Source organism: Cervus elaphus, chromosome 19 (assembly GCF_910594005.1).
Source record: "Cervus elaphus chromosome 19, mCerEla1.1, whole genome shotgun sequence".
Lineage (NCBI taxonomy): Eukaryota > Metazoa > Chordata > Mammalia > Artiodactyla > Cervidae > Cervus > Cervus elaphus.
This window is the reverse complement of record NC_057833.1, coordinates 69009710-69022036: the sequence shown is the minus strand read 5'-3', so window position 1 is coordinate 69022036 and position 12327 is coordinate 69009710. Positions and strand designations below refer to the sequence as shown.

General features: G+C 41.6%; 1 protein-coding gene across 1 annotated transcript in view; it reads right to left on the bottom strand.

The window, feature by feature from the left end:
• Positions 1-12327, bottom strand: part of HLCS (holocarboxylase synthetase) — a 194394-nt gene that overhangs the window by 138542 nt on the left and 43525 nt on the right. The window lies entirely within an intron of this gene.

The window sequence follows — 12327 nt, the reverse complement described above, 5'->3', positions numbered from 1 at the left end:
TCCTCTAGGCCTCTGTGCATTTTACAGAAAGTTTTTAACCTTATACTTCCACCCCTCAAAGAAATTCATTATCTGGGAAAATAAAAGCCTAGGTGAAAAGTCACAGGAGACAAAGTACTAAGATACTAGAGCATTCCCTCTCGGCCTCGGCAGGACCTGCACCTCATCTTGTAGACAAGCTGACCACCACCAACCACTGACGGGTCACCAACAGTGAAAGGAATGGGGTACCCAAGCTGCTTTCACTTCACCCCAAATGCAGTCCATGGAGGGGAAGGCAGAAGTCCAGTACTTATGACCTAACCTAGTACCGAACTCTCTAACCTACTTCCCGAGAAGCTGCAACTTCCTCTTGGACCCTGGGAGACCCAGGGCCTCCCCCTGGGGTGGAGCATCAGGGGATTCAGGTGGGGAAGTCAGCATCGCGAGGGGCCAGCACAAAACATATTAAAATCTGTTACAGTAAGTGCTGATCTGAACTCCGGGGCCCTCTTCACACAGATGCCAGGTACTTCCAAAGAGGAGATGAGGCCTTCTCTTAGCATCCGAGGTCCATCCCAAAGCTCTGCATGCCTAAGAGAAGCAGCTTCAAAGATGAAATTTCATTTAACTAAATTCAACTGATGAACCTTTAAAACTCAGTTCCCCTTTGCAGAAAACACAGAGGCCAGAGGAACAAGTTAAATGGCTTCAGAAATAAGTGATCAGAAGAAATCCAGAGAGTGAGACATTTTATAGCACAAGAATCTTCAAGTGTGTGTGTGTGAAAACAAATGTGAATTTCCTTCAAGGCATTGAACAGCTGGATGTTATAAGGGCACCACACAAGCTAAGGATACATCAGTGGATAGGTTAAATCACACACACACACACAGAGATGTGAAAGAATCTGAATAATAAACACTTCTTAACTAACTTGGCTTTCATTAACTCAAGCAGGGAGGTAAACAGTTATTCAACAGGTGTAAGTAATGTGACTCCTCTCTATTCAAAGTCAATAAAAATCAAGATGAAACCAAAAAGAAAGAGCCAGCACCAGGTAGAACTTTCAGAGCAGGAAGAAAGCAGGGAACCAATCACCTCTGGAGCAAATTATTAGATGAATGATGTGTAGATGGCCAATCAGATAAACCGTTTTTGAAGGCAACACATAGAGATGTACAAATATGCAAAATAAATTAAAATATGGAGTAGGCAAGGTACAGGAGGTTTTTATTTTTAATCTTATACTTCTTTCATATAATCTTTCAGGACTTAATCAGGGCAAAGTAAGCTACTCAGAAAAAAAGAGAATCGAAAAAGATACAAAATGAGGTGAGGAACCTCTTAAGAAATATAACTGTATACCATCTATAATTCTCCTAAATATTTATATTCACTATAGTCAAATGCAACTTGTAGCCATCAAGTAAAACTAAGTACACAAGGGTAGTATTTAGGCTCCCCCCACCCCTATTATCCCTGGACAGGAGAATAAAATTCTGGTCACAAGAAATATCAAAATTACTACCTGTTTGAAGGGATTCCGCCTGGTATGTGCTGTAAAAGGACATAAGTTACAATGATGACTTAAGAGCTGCAGAAGTAGCTGCTAACACATATAAGGAAAACAAATTAATTAATGATTCTTGGCTTAACTCTACCAATGACCACTAAGAGAGTATAGAAATGCTATTGAAGATAAAAGTTTGGATCATATATATCAAGGCAAGTGGGTAAACATAAGTAGTATTATCAATCCTCTACCCCCCAAATCTACCTAAATCTTTAAACACAACTACCAGAGAGGTCAAAAATGTCACCGCTTTCAGGAAGACTTCTCTGACCCACAGCCTGAATAGGTTAGGACTATCCTTCATAAATTTAATGACTTTATAGCACTTTTCAAACTGTAATTCCATAGTCTGTACAACTGTTTACTCAATGTCCCGCTGTTTTGCTAGAATAGAACGTAAGCTCCATAAAGACAACAAATGTGTGTTTCTGTCTTGCTCCCAACTGTATCCATGACACTTGGTACCAAGTGGATACTGCATGCTTAATAAGCATTCATTGTATAAATGCACATTAAATTCCCTACCAAAATAAAGTCCCACAAGTAACAGACATAAATAGGTATATCAAAGAGGGAAAACCCAGAAAAGGCAATGATAAGAGATGGCTTTGAAATGGATATAATATGCATCAAAAAGAAATGTGAAATTGTAAAATCAGTTCTGTTGAAAATAAAACTGCTATCAAATTCCATCCCAATGAAATTCATAAAAACTTTCTAATTAATGTTATTTTTTTAACATTTGAACTTCAAGAATTTAGTATTTACCTTTCTCTAAGATTTCAGGCTAATTAAATACAATTTAAGTGGAACCAAAAACAACGTTTTATAGTCACATAAATGCTGGCCCCTTTGAATTCGCCACAGCATTAGGGAAACACTAGCTATTCTCAAGGAAGGTGAAGGTGCCTTTGTTTCCTACTGGGACATGTTGCACACAATATGAAAACCCCAAGGAATCCACCCAAAAAAGTACTAGAACTAGTAAGTTAGTTTTCAGCAAGGTTGCAAAATACAAGGTCAGTATATAAAAACTGGGTTTATTTCTAGCCGTGAATATCTGAATTTTATATATTTTTAATTTATTTATAAAATACATTTTATAAATATATATATTTATTATATATAAATAATATAATAAATGTTTATTTTATATATTTTATATTTACATATTTTAAATAAATTTTATTTAAACATCATTTTCAATGGCATCAATAAATCTGAAACATTTAGGAATAAATTAAAATACGTGCCAGACCTGTATACTGCAAACTATGAAACACTGAAAACTTACAGAAGTCCTAAATAACTGAAGAGATACACTATGTTCATGGATTAGAACACTCAATATTATTAAGACATCAGTTCTTCTCCAGTTTGATCTACAGATTTGATGCAATTCCCATCAAAGTCCCAGCAAGCTTTCTTTTGTAGACATTGATAAGCTATTTCTAAAACTTAAACAGAAATAGAATAGGCCTAGAATGACTGAAACAATGTGGGGAAGAAAAAAGTTAGAAGATTTATATTATCTGACTCAAGACATTATAAAGCTATAGTAATCAAGACAGTATGGTATTGGCTTGGTGGTGGTACTGGTGGTTTAGTCACTAAGTCATGTCCAACTCTCGCGACCCCATGGACCATAGCCTGTCAGGCTCTTCTATCCATGAGATTTGGCAGGCAAGAACACTGGAATGGGTTGCTATTTCCTTCTCCAGGGAAAATTCCCGGCCAGGGATCACAGGTGGCTTCTTTACCACTGAGTCACCAGGAAAGCCCACTGTATTGGCTTACAGATAGACATACATTACTAAAAACAGAATAGAATCCAGAAATAGAGCCACACATGTATGTTCAATTGATTTTCAACAAGGTAATTCACCTGAAAAAGAATCATCTTTTCAATACATGGTGCTAAAACAAGGGGACATATGCAAAAAAAAAAAAGGAAGAAAACCACCAAAATTTAACCCTTACAGGTATACTAAAATTAACTTGAAATGAATCATAGACTTATATGTAAGCAGGTCCAAATGTAACGCTATAAAACTCCTAAAATAAAATACAGGAGGAAAATTTTCTGATCTTAGGATAGGTATTAATAAATCTTTTCTCAGAACAAAAGAAGTATGAACTCTCAAAGAAAAAAAGAACCAGACTTTATAAAATTTAAGACCCCTAAGAACTGCTGCCATTCAAGGATTAATGTTAAGAAAAATGAGAAGACAACAAGCTGAGAGTAACTCTTCTTAACACACATATCTGACAAAGGACTTGTATCCAAAATGCAAAACAACAACAACAACAAAAAAAAGCCACTTAAAAAAAATGGTTTTATTTATTTATCTCTGGCTGTGTTGAGTAGGGGCTACTCTAGTTGCGGTGCTCAGCCTCTCATTGCGGCAGCTTCTCTTGTTGTGGAGCACAGACTCTGGGGGATGTGGGCTCAGTAGTTGCGGCTCCCAGGCTCTAGAGCACAGGCTCAGTACTCGAGGAGCATGGGCGTACCTGCTCCTCGGCATGTGGGATCTTCCCAGATCAGGGATCAAACCTGTGTCTCCTGCATTGGCAGGTAGATTCTTTACCACTGAGACACCAGGAAAACCCTCCAAAAACCACTCTTAAACATAAGAAAACAATTCAACTTAGAACAGCAGCAAAAAGATTTGAAAAGACGTTACCCAAAAGAAAATATCAGATGGCAAAAAAGGACATGAAAAGTTCTCAGCATCATTTATCACCAGGGAAATACAAAGTAAAACCACGGGACACCTCTACACACCCATTAGAATGGTTAAATTTTTTAGTTCTGACAGTATCTAGTGTTGGCAAAGATGTGAAGTAACTGAAACTCTCATACATTACTGATGGGAAAATAAAATGGTACAACAATTTTGGAAAGCAGTTTGGCAGTTTCTTATAAAATTAAATATACACATGCCATATGACCCAGAAATTCAATTCCTAGGTAATTAACCAAAAGAAATGAAAACACACATCCACACAAAGACTTGTATATGAATGGCCATAGAAACTTTACTCATAATAGCAAAAAAAAATTCAAACAACCCAATGTCCACTAATAGGAAAACAGATAAATAAGTCAAGGCAGATCTATACATTGGAACACTACTCAGCAATAAAAATGACCTACTCAGGCAACAAAATGGATGAATCTCAAAAACGTAAGTCTGATTAAAATTTAAAAAGACAAAAGAGTATGTATTGTGTGATTCAACTTATATGAAGTACTGGAAAGGACCAATCTGATAATGATAGAAAGCAGATCAGTGATTGCCCAAGGGTGAGCAAGGGGGTGGGAGAGTAGATGAGAACCGAAGAAACAGAACAAGAGAATTTTACGGGATTCTGGAACTGTTCATCTTTAATGACAGGTACTCCAGCATGTATGTTTATCAAATCCTACACATAAATAAGTACGTTTCCTTGAATATAAGCCACACCCAGCAACAATCTCAGGCAACAGTAACTAAAATCCACAAGACTCTGTATCCATTAATGTCCAAAAAGAACACCATTGTCCCTAGTTCTGAAGAAATAAATGCTTAAATTCACATTTAGTGCAAATACACACAAGTGACTATTCCATAGTTAGTTAACATATTATAGTAACATCTCATACATGGGGTACAACTAAAATCAGAGATGTACATTATGCTATGTCCAGGTATGTTAGAGCCATTCCACTCCCTCCCTCGTCTTACTGCTAAATTTTATCCACCTAGCAAGACTCAATGGGTGAAACATAGCCATCCCTCTAATTCAGCATTGGATTCAAAATACTTATTACCATCTCTGCATTCTGTGCTCCTTTTCCCAACAAACACTAAATAACTGATCTTAAACTTTAAAGGTTTTCAATCTTGGAGACACATTTGCCCCACTGTAAATAATCAGATTAGTTGTACTTCAGCCATAACATTGTAAGTTGCTAGGCAACGTTATAACTTTATGAGTGGGTAAATCAGAAAAAACGAATCTACAAAGACACAGAATACAAGCCTTTTTCATGGATCTTTCCATTCTCAAACATCAGAGTACACAGGAATTAGAAGAATTTGTTTTTAAAAATTACTACTGGTATTTTACAAACAAAATATTCACAGACAATTTCACATTTACTCAGTGTCTTCACACAAGTGATGAAGGCACACAGCATAGAAGATCTTTACAATCAAAAGACGACACTCCTGGAAATTCCCTGGCGGTCCAGCAGTTAGGGCTCCGTGCTTCCACGGCAGAGGTCATGAACTCGATCCCTGGTCAGGGAACTAAGATCCCACAAGCCTCAAAGCATGGCCAAACAAACAAACAAAAAAAGATGACACTCTTGAAAAAGCAAGACTGTTTTTGGCCCTGATCTCATTTAAAGCAAGGATTGTTCATGTGGCAGCCTTCAGGGTGAACTTTTATTCTGACCACCAGAACCAAGCAGAGCAAAGCCGCAGGCAGGGTCTGAGATGAGTGTGGTCCTCCTTAGGTGACTGGTCCCCCGTGAAGACCCTTCTGCTGTCTCAACTCCAACTGACCCACTGCAGGCTGACTGACCCTCAGATTCCTCCTTGGATGGCACTGCCCCCCAGTTTGGATGCTCAAGGCCCCCGCCCTCCTGCATCTTCAAATGTGTTCAGCCACTGATCCCAACACTGTCACCCACAGAATGAATGAGCCTGCAGGGGCTTCTAGCTTCAGTGACTCACTGCTAAAAGCATCCACAAGCATCCAGGTAACTGTCACCCACAGACACCCAAGGGCCAAAATGACCCCAGAGACACATCTCTGGAAGAAACGGACACACTTTCCCACACAGCGGTAACTGTCTGGGCCCAGGGGCATGACTCTCATTATGTGGGGACACCCTCTCCAGCTGGACTCTTGGCTGCCGCCTCTTCTGCTCCTAAGCATCTGGGATTGAGACTATCCACCTCGGCCCCAGCATGAAATCTGGAACCAAGCCAGCAAGATCTCTGGTGGGGCCCCTGATGACCCTTCCAGTTAGGTTCCCAAGTAATTCAACGGAGTGAGTCTGGCAGTGCTGATTCTCAAAATACAAGGGGTCCGCTTTGGCAGTTCCTCAAAAAGTTAAACAGAGTATCAACATATAACCCAGCTATCTCCAAATATATACTCAAAAGAGTGGGAAACAGAAGCTTCCTCAAACACATACCTCAGCAATACCAATGTTCACAGCAACATTGTTCACGATGGCCAAAAGGTAGAAACAACCCACATCTGTCAAAAGATGGACAGATGAGTGGTTAAACAAAATGTGGTGTGTGTGTATATATATACATAAAATACTCCACTGTATTGGAGTTTTGGCCTCAACATCAGTCCTTCCAATGAACACTCAGGACTGATCTCCTTTAGAATGGACTGGTTGGATCACCTTGCAGTCCAAGGGACTCTCAGGAGTCTTCTCCAACACCACAGTTCAAAAGCATCAGTTCTTCGGTGCTCAGCCTTCTTTATGGTCCTACTCTCACATCCATACATGACTATTGGAAAAAGCATAGCTATTGACTATATAGACCTTTGTTGACAAAGTAATGTCTCTGCTTTTTAATATTCTGTCTAGGTTGGTCATAACTTTCCTGCCAAGGAGTAAGTGTCTTTTAATTTCATGGCTGCAGTCACCATCTACACTGATTTTGGAGCCCAAAAAAATAAAGTCTGCCACTGTTTCCACTCTTTCCCCATCTATTTGCCATGAAACTTGACATTAAATTTTACCAAAAATTTTTAAAAGAGAAGGGGATCAAGATCTCAAGCTGTTTTCTCCCCAGAAGCTTCTGGTCTTCTCTGCAGCCAGGCCACTGCCCCCTGCCGATTTGACCTGCATAAGATGAAGTGGAGGGGCAGCCATGTAGCTACAGGGTTGGTGGATGGGGCGAGGCCCTGACAAGGGTTTTCCCAGGGTTCCTCCTTACCTTACCCGCAAATCACCAAGGGAAGCCACTAGAGTGACTTCTCAAAAGTCTTTTCCCAAGTGACTTTTCACCTAGGCAGACAAATGATTGGCAATGTCTCTCGTGGAATGATTTTTGGTTGTCTTCGTCAGGCACTAGACTACATCCACCATATGGAAGTGCTCACTCACTCCATGCAGAGCACTGGGGCTTTAGACAAGGATCCCAACCCTCACTAGCAATGCCACAGTACTATTATCAACATCTATGGAAGAAGAAATGGAACCTCAGATATTCCAAATCACACAGTCAGTAAGTCACAAAGTTGGAATTTGAACCCACAAAACCAAATTTGGCTCCCAAATCATTGCTCTAATTTCTATCCCACCATCCTCAGTAGAAGAGCTAACCCAAAATGAAGCAACATAAGAGAAGCCTGTTTACTGTAATCAAAACACCTAAGGCATCACAAAGAAAGATATAAACTCAATATAATATGCAACTATGAAGTAGTGATAAAACAGATGTGGCTTGAAGCTGAGGTGGCATGGGAGGGAGAGTGGGTGGTGGGCAAGGATTAGAATGTTTGGTAAGAGAAACTTGAATCTGAAGAAATTTGGGTCAACTGTATCTCCTTCAGTTCAGTTCAGTCGCTCAGTTGTGTCCAACTCTTTGTGACACCATGGACTGCAGCATGCCAGGCTTCTCTGTCCATCACCAACTCCTCCGGAGCTTGCTCAAACTCATGCTCAACTGGGTGATGCCATCCAACCACCTCATCCTCTGTCATCCCCTTCTCCTCCTGCCTTCAGTCCTTCCCAGCATCAGGGTCTTTTCCAATGAATCAGTTCTTCACATCAGGTGACCAAAGTAGCAGAGCATCAGCTTCAGCATCAGTCCTTCCAATGAATATTCAGGGTTGATCTCCTTTAGGATTGACTGGTTTGATCTCCTTGCAGTCCAAGGGACTCTCAAGAGTGTTCTCCAACACCACAGTTCAAAAGCATCAGTTCTTCAGCGCTCAGCTTTCTTTATTGCCCAACTCGCACATCCATCCAGGACTACTGGAAAAACCATAGCTTTGACTAGACAAACCTTTGACACCACATTTCAAAAACATCAATTCTTCAGCGCTCAGCTCTATGGTCCAACTCTCACATCCATATACTGGAAAAACCATAGCTTTGACTAAATGGACCTTTGCAGCAAAGTAATGTCTCTGCTTTTTAATATGCTGTCTATGTTGGTCATAGCTTTTCTTTCCAGGAGTAAGCCTTTTAATTTCATGGCTACTCAGGCAAGTCCAGATGAGGACATTTTCACAAAGAAACAAAATTTTTATCATTTAAGTTAATTACTCGTTCATTGCTCTCTGGTTTCAGCCAGAAAGAGATGGTATATTCTAGAGTTCAAGGGAAGGGCTACTTAAGGAACTGTGGGCAGAGCTAAGAGAATTAAAGGAGCAGGGTTGGGGAATGCCTGGATCAGCGACAGGCCCAGAGGAGGAGCAAGAGGAGACAGCACCCACAGGGGCTGTGAGCAGAGAGGGTGGAGAGGAACCCCTCCACCTCTCTCACCCACTGCCAGCACAACCAGGGCCTGGGAAGGCACCCACAGAACAAGTGGCCAGTGTAAACTGAACAGTGGCAAACACAAGTGCTGAGAGTGGACACAACCGCTTTCATCAGCCCCAACTTCGAATGGTAACTCCACAGCACCAAAGGATTTATGAGGAAGGGCATCTGAGATCCAAATCCCAGGCACGGGGGCTCCTCCCCTGAGTCGAACTTGTCACGGTCATTTCCGGTCCTCAATGCCTGGGACACAGTAGGCACTCAATAAATGTCTGTTAAAACCTGTATTCCCTTTATTATGCAAAAGTTTCTCTCAGGCTCAGGCTCTGAAAGGCCACGGGTTTACTGCATTTTTTGTTACCTGCCAACTAGCGAAGACCACAAAAGGCTGGGGTGGACCCATAAAACAGAGGTAATGAATAAGTCATTTCTAACAAGGCTGGTTTTATAGGCATCACACCTCCGCTGGGCCAAATGGGCTCATTTTAGAGGTGAAATCTATTCTGCGAGTGCAGAGACCAAAAAAAAAAAAGAGAGAGAGCCGTGGGCGGCACTAAAAGAAAGGGGAGGCGTTCTGGGTCGGAGCTCAACCACCACTCCTACTCCAGAGGCGCTAACTTCCACTGACGGGGCCCGTGGGTTTGGGGTTCAACATCCGCAGAAATCTCCAGAGCCTTCATTAAGCCTTGCCGGTGTAAAACGCCCGCCATTTGTCCGAGGCCAACACAAACAGGCTCCTGACGGAGCTAGGAGCGTTGGTTGGGAAGCCAAGAAAGCTCCGGGTGGGAGCCCAGGCCGCGAGCTGGAACACCAGTGCGGCGGCCCATTGCACCTCACCCTGAGGGGGCACGTTCTGGCAGGCGCACACGCACGCAGGCACGTACACGCACGCATGCGCACACACAGATGTGACCGTTCCCCACCTCAGCCATGTTGGGGCGACCTGGGGGTCTGGAGCGCTAGGCCCAGGGCTGATTCCGCCCCCCCCACCCCCAATCATCAGAAGCCCCGGCCCCCCACCCCAGCAACTCATCCCAAACTACGTGCCTGTCATTCGCAGCCTGGTTTTGACCTCTCTGGGGCGCTGTGTGTGGGAGCAGGAGATAACCAGCACAGAAATCTGGTCCATAGCTCTGACTAGCTGGGAGACTCTTTAGAACGAGAAAAACCCCAGCTCCCCTTTTTCACCTTTAACATTCAAGAGTCAATGCTTCGTCCCAAATGCTAAATGCTCAAGTTAAAACTGGAACATCCTCTCTAGGATTCCAAAATTAAAATACACATGTTGCCTGCAAAGAGAGAGGTGGCCAGTATGATTCAGAGAAGGCAGGGAGAGCTTTCTACTCCAGTCCATTTATTTTAGCAAAACCTCATTTGGTCAACTGTTTTTGTACATGACACTCTGGAAAATTCAGAGAGTCCCAGAGGATATTACATTGGAGGGGGGAAAAGGGCCAGTGAAAGCATTCCCTTCTGCCCTACAAGGAGAGAACAAAGCCGCAAGCAAGCATTCCAAGGAGACAGTCTAAAATCTGCGTTTTAGGAAGCCTTACTAGTTGATGGGAAGGAGCAGCTAGCTGATGAGCCAGTGTGTACTTAGTTGTAGTTTCTAAACTGGAAAGCACGTTAATAACAGATAAAACTATTCCAACTTTTTTCTGAAGCTCCATCTTGTCAGTCTTCCTCTGGTACATCAACAGCTGATTCTTTGAAACTGTTTAATGTGATGTTTATGAAGCCCCCATCATACCTGGATAAAAGGTGACAGCTAGATTGAACTGGGCAGCCAATCTGAGCCTGGTGGGCTGTTTACTGTTGGCCTGTCCCCCAAGGCTTGTCGGCTCTCCCAGACACAGGAATGGAAGAAGTGTTTCACCATACTTTAGTGGGAAACGCCAAAACATTTTTTAGGTTTTCAAACAAAACACGCTTATTAAATGCCTACTATAAGCAAAATACTGGAAAAGGGATACAAAGATTAACAACATATGGTTCTTGCCTTCAAATGATCTTGTATTACAGTTTAATAGGGTAGACAGATATTCATAGACTACAACAGCATTTGTGCACTGCCGCCCCCCCAAATTTTTTTAACCTTCATATAAAAGTAAGCTGTCAGATCTAAGGTTCCAAGTTACAATATTCGGGTTAGAAAATTGAAAGAAAAATTATAAATCCTGTATATGTAACATGGTCATCACTGGAATTTTCCCAGATCAGGGTTGATAGAAGTCCTATGCTGAGCATAAAAGATCAACTAGCTGTCCTTATAGCATGTGGCTCTAAGGTGCTTTATGTTCCATAATTTAGGACATTTTTAAGATATATTCTAAAAATTTTCTACTTGCTGGCCCATTGTGAGGATCAGATATGCCCACAGCCTCGTACAGCAATGACCAGCTATCCAGAACCATTACAAACCAGTAAGCTACTGGCTTTACTTCAAATAAAGAAAACAAGCCCAGGGTTAAGTGAAAATTACTGGCACTCTCTTATCAACTCCTAGAAACAAAAATGTGGTAGCCTCATACTGTCATAAATAAGTAACTTAAGTTCTATGCTTTGTGTTTTACTTGAAGACACACATCTTTTGAAAAACACAAACTCTCTTTATGAATAAATTGTGGCAAAACGTTAACCAGTGGTGAATCTACTAGGTAAAAGTTACATGGCATTTATGTACTATTTTTCACCCTTTCTTTACTTATTTTTCTAAACAAAAAGTTGAGGAGAAACAAAGGGATTTGCTCCAAAAGCTCTCTAAGGCCTCTGTCAGTTCCAACATTCACTGGATATTTTTGTTCTGCTATTAATCCTGGAATCATCAAAAATGCAGCCTTTGTTTAAAAAGAGAAAAAAACCAAACAACCATCAAGAATACCTTCTAGTACCCGCATCTTAGTTGGATCAGCACAACCCTTCACACTGTCTGCAGGAGGGCTAGGTTGCTAAGGTCACTTCAGGCAAGAACACCTCCCTAAAAAACCCCGATTTTGACTGTCACAGGCTGTGCCTCCAGAGGCCCAGAGTTTGAGCAGTCCAAGCGAAGGACGTTCTTTCCTGAGCACAGACCCCAGTGCATTTCATGAAGCCTTTCAGTATACGTGGAATCAGTGTATTAATAACAGCTTATTGGCACCGAATGAAAAACACACAAGTCTTAATCTTAGGTCTTGAATTGGGTCCAGGTTCTACGTAATAGCTGGCTGGAAGGGATACAGCCGTAAGCATTGCTTGGTGACTGGAGGCTGTGTAGTGAGACCTG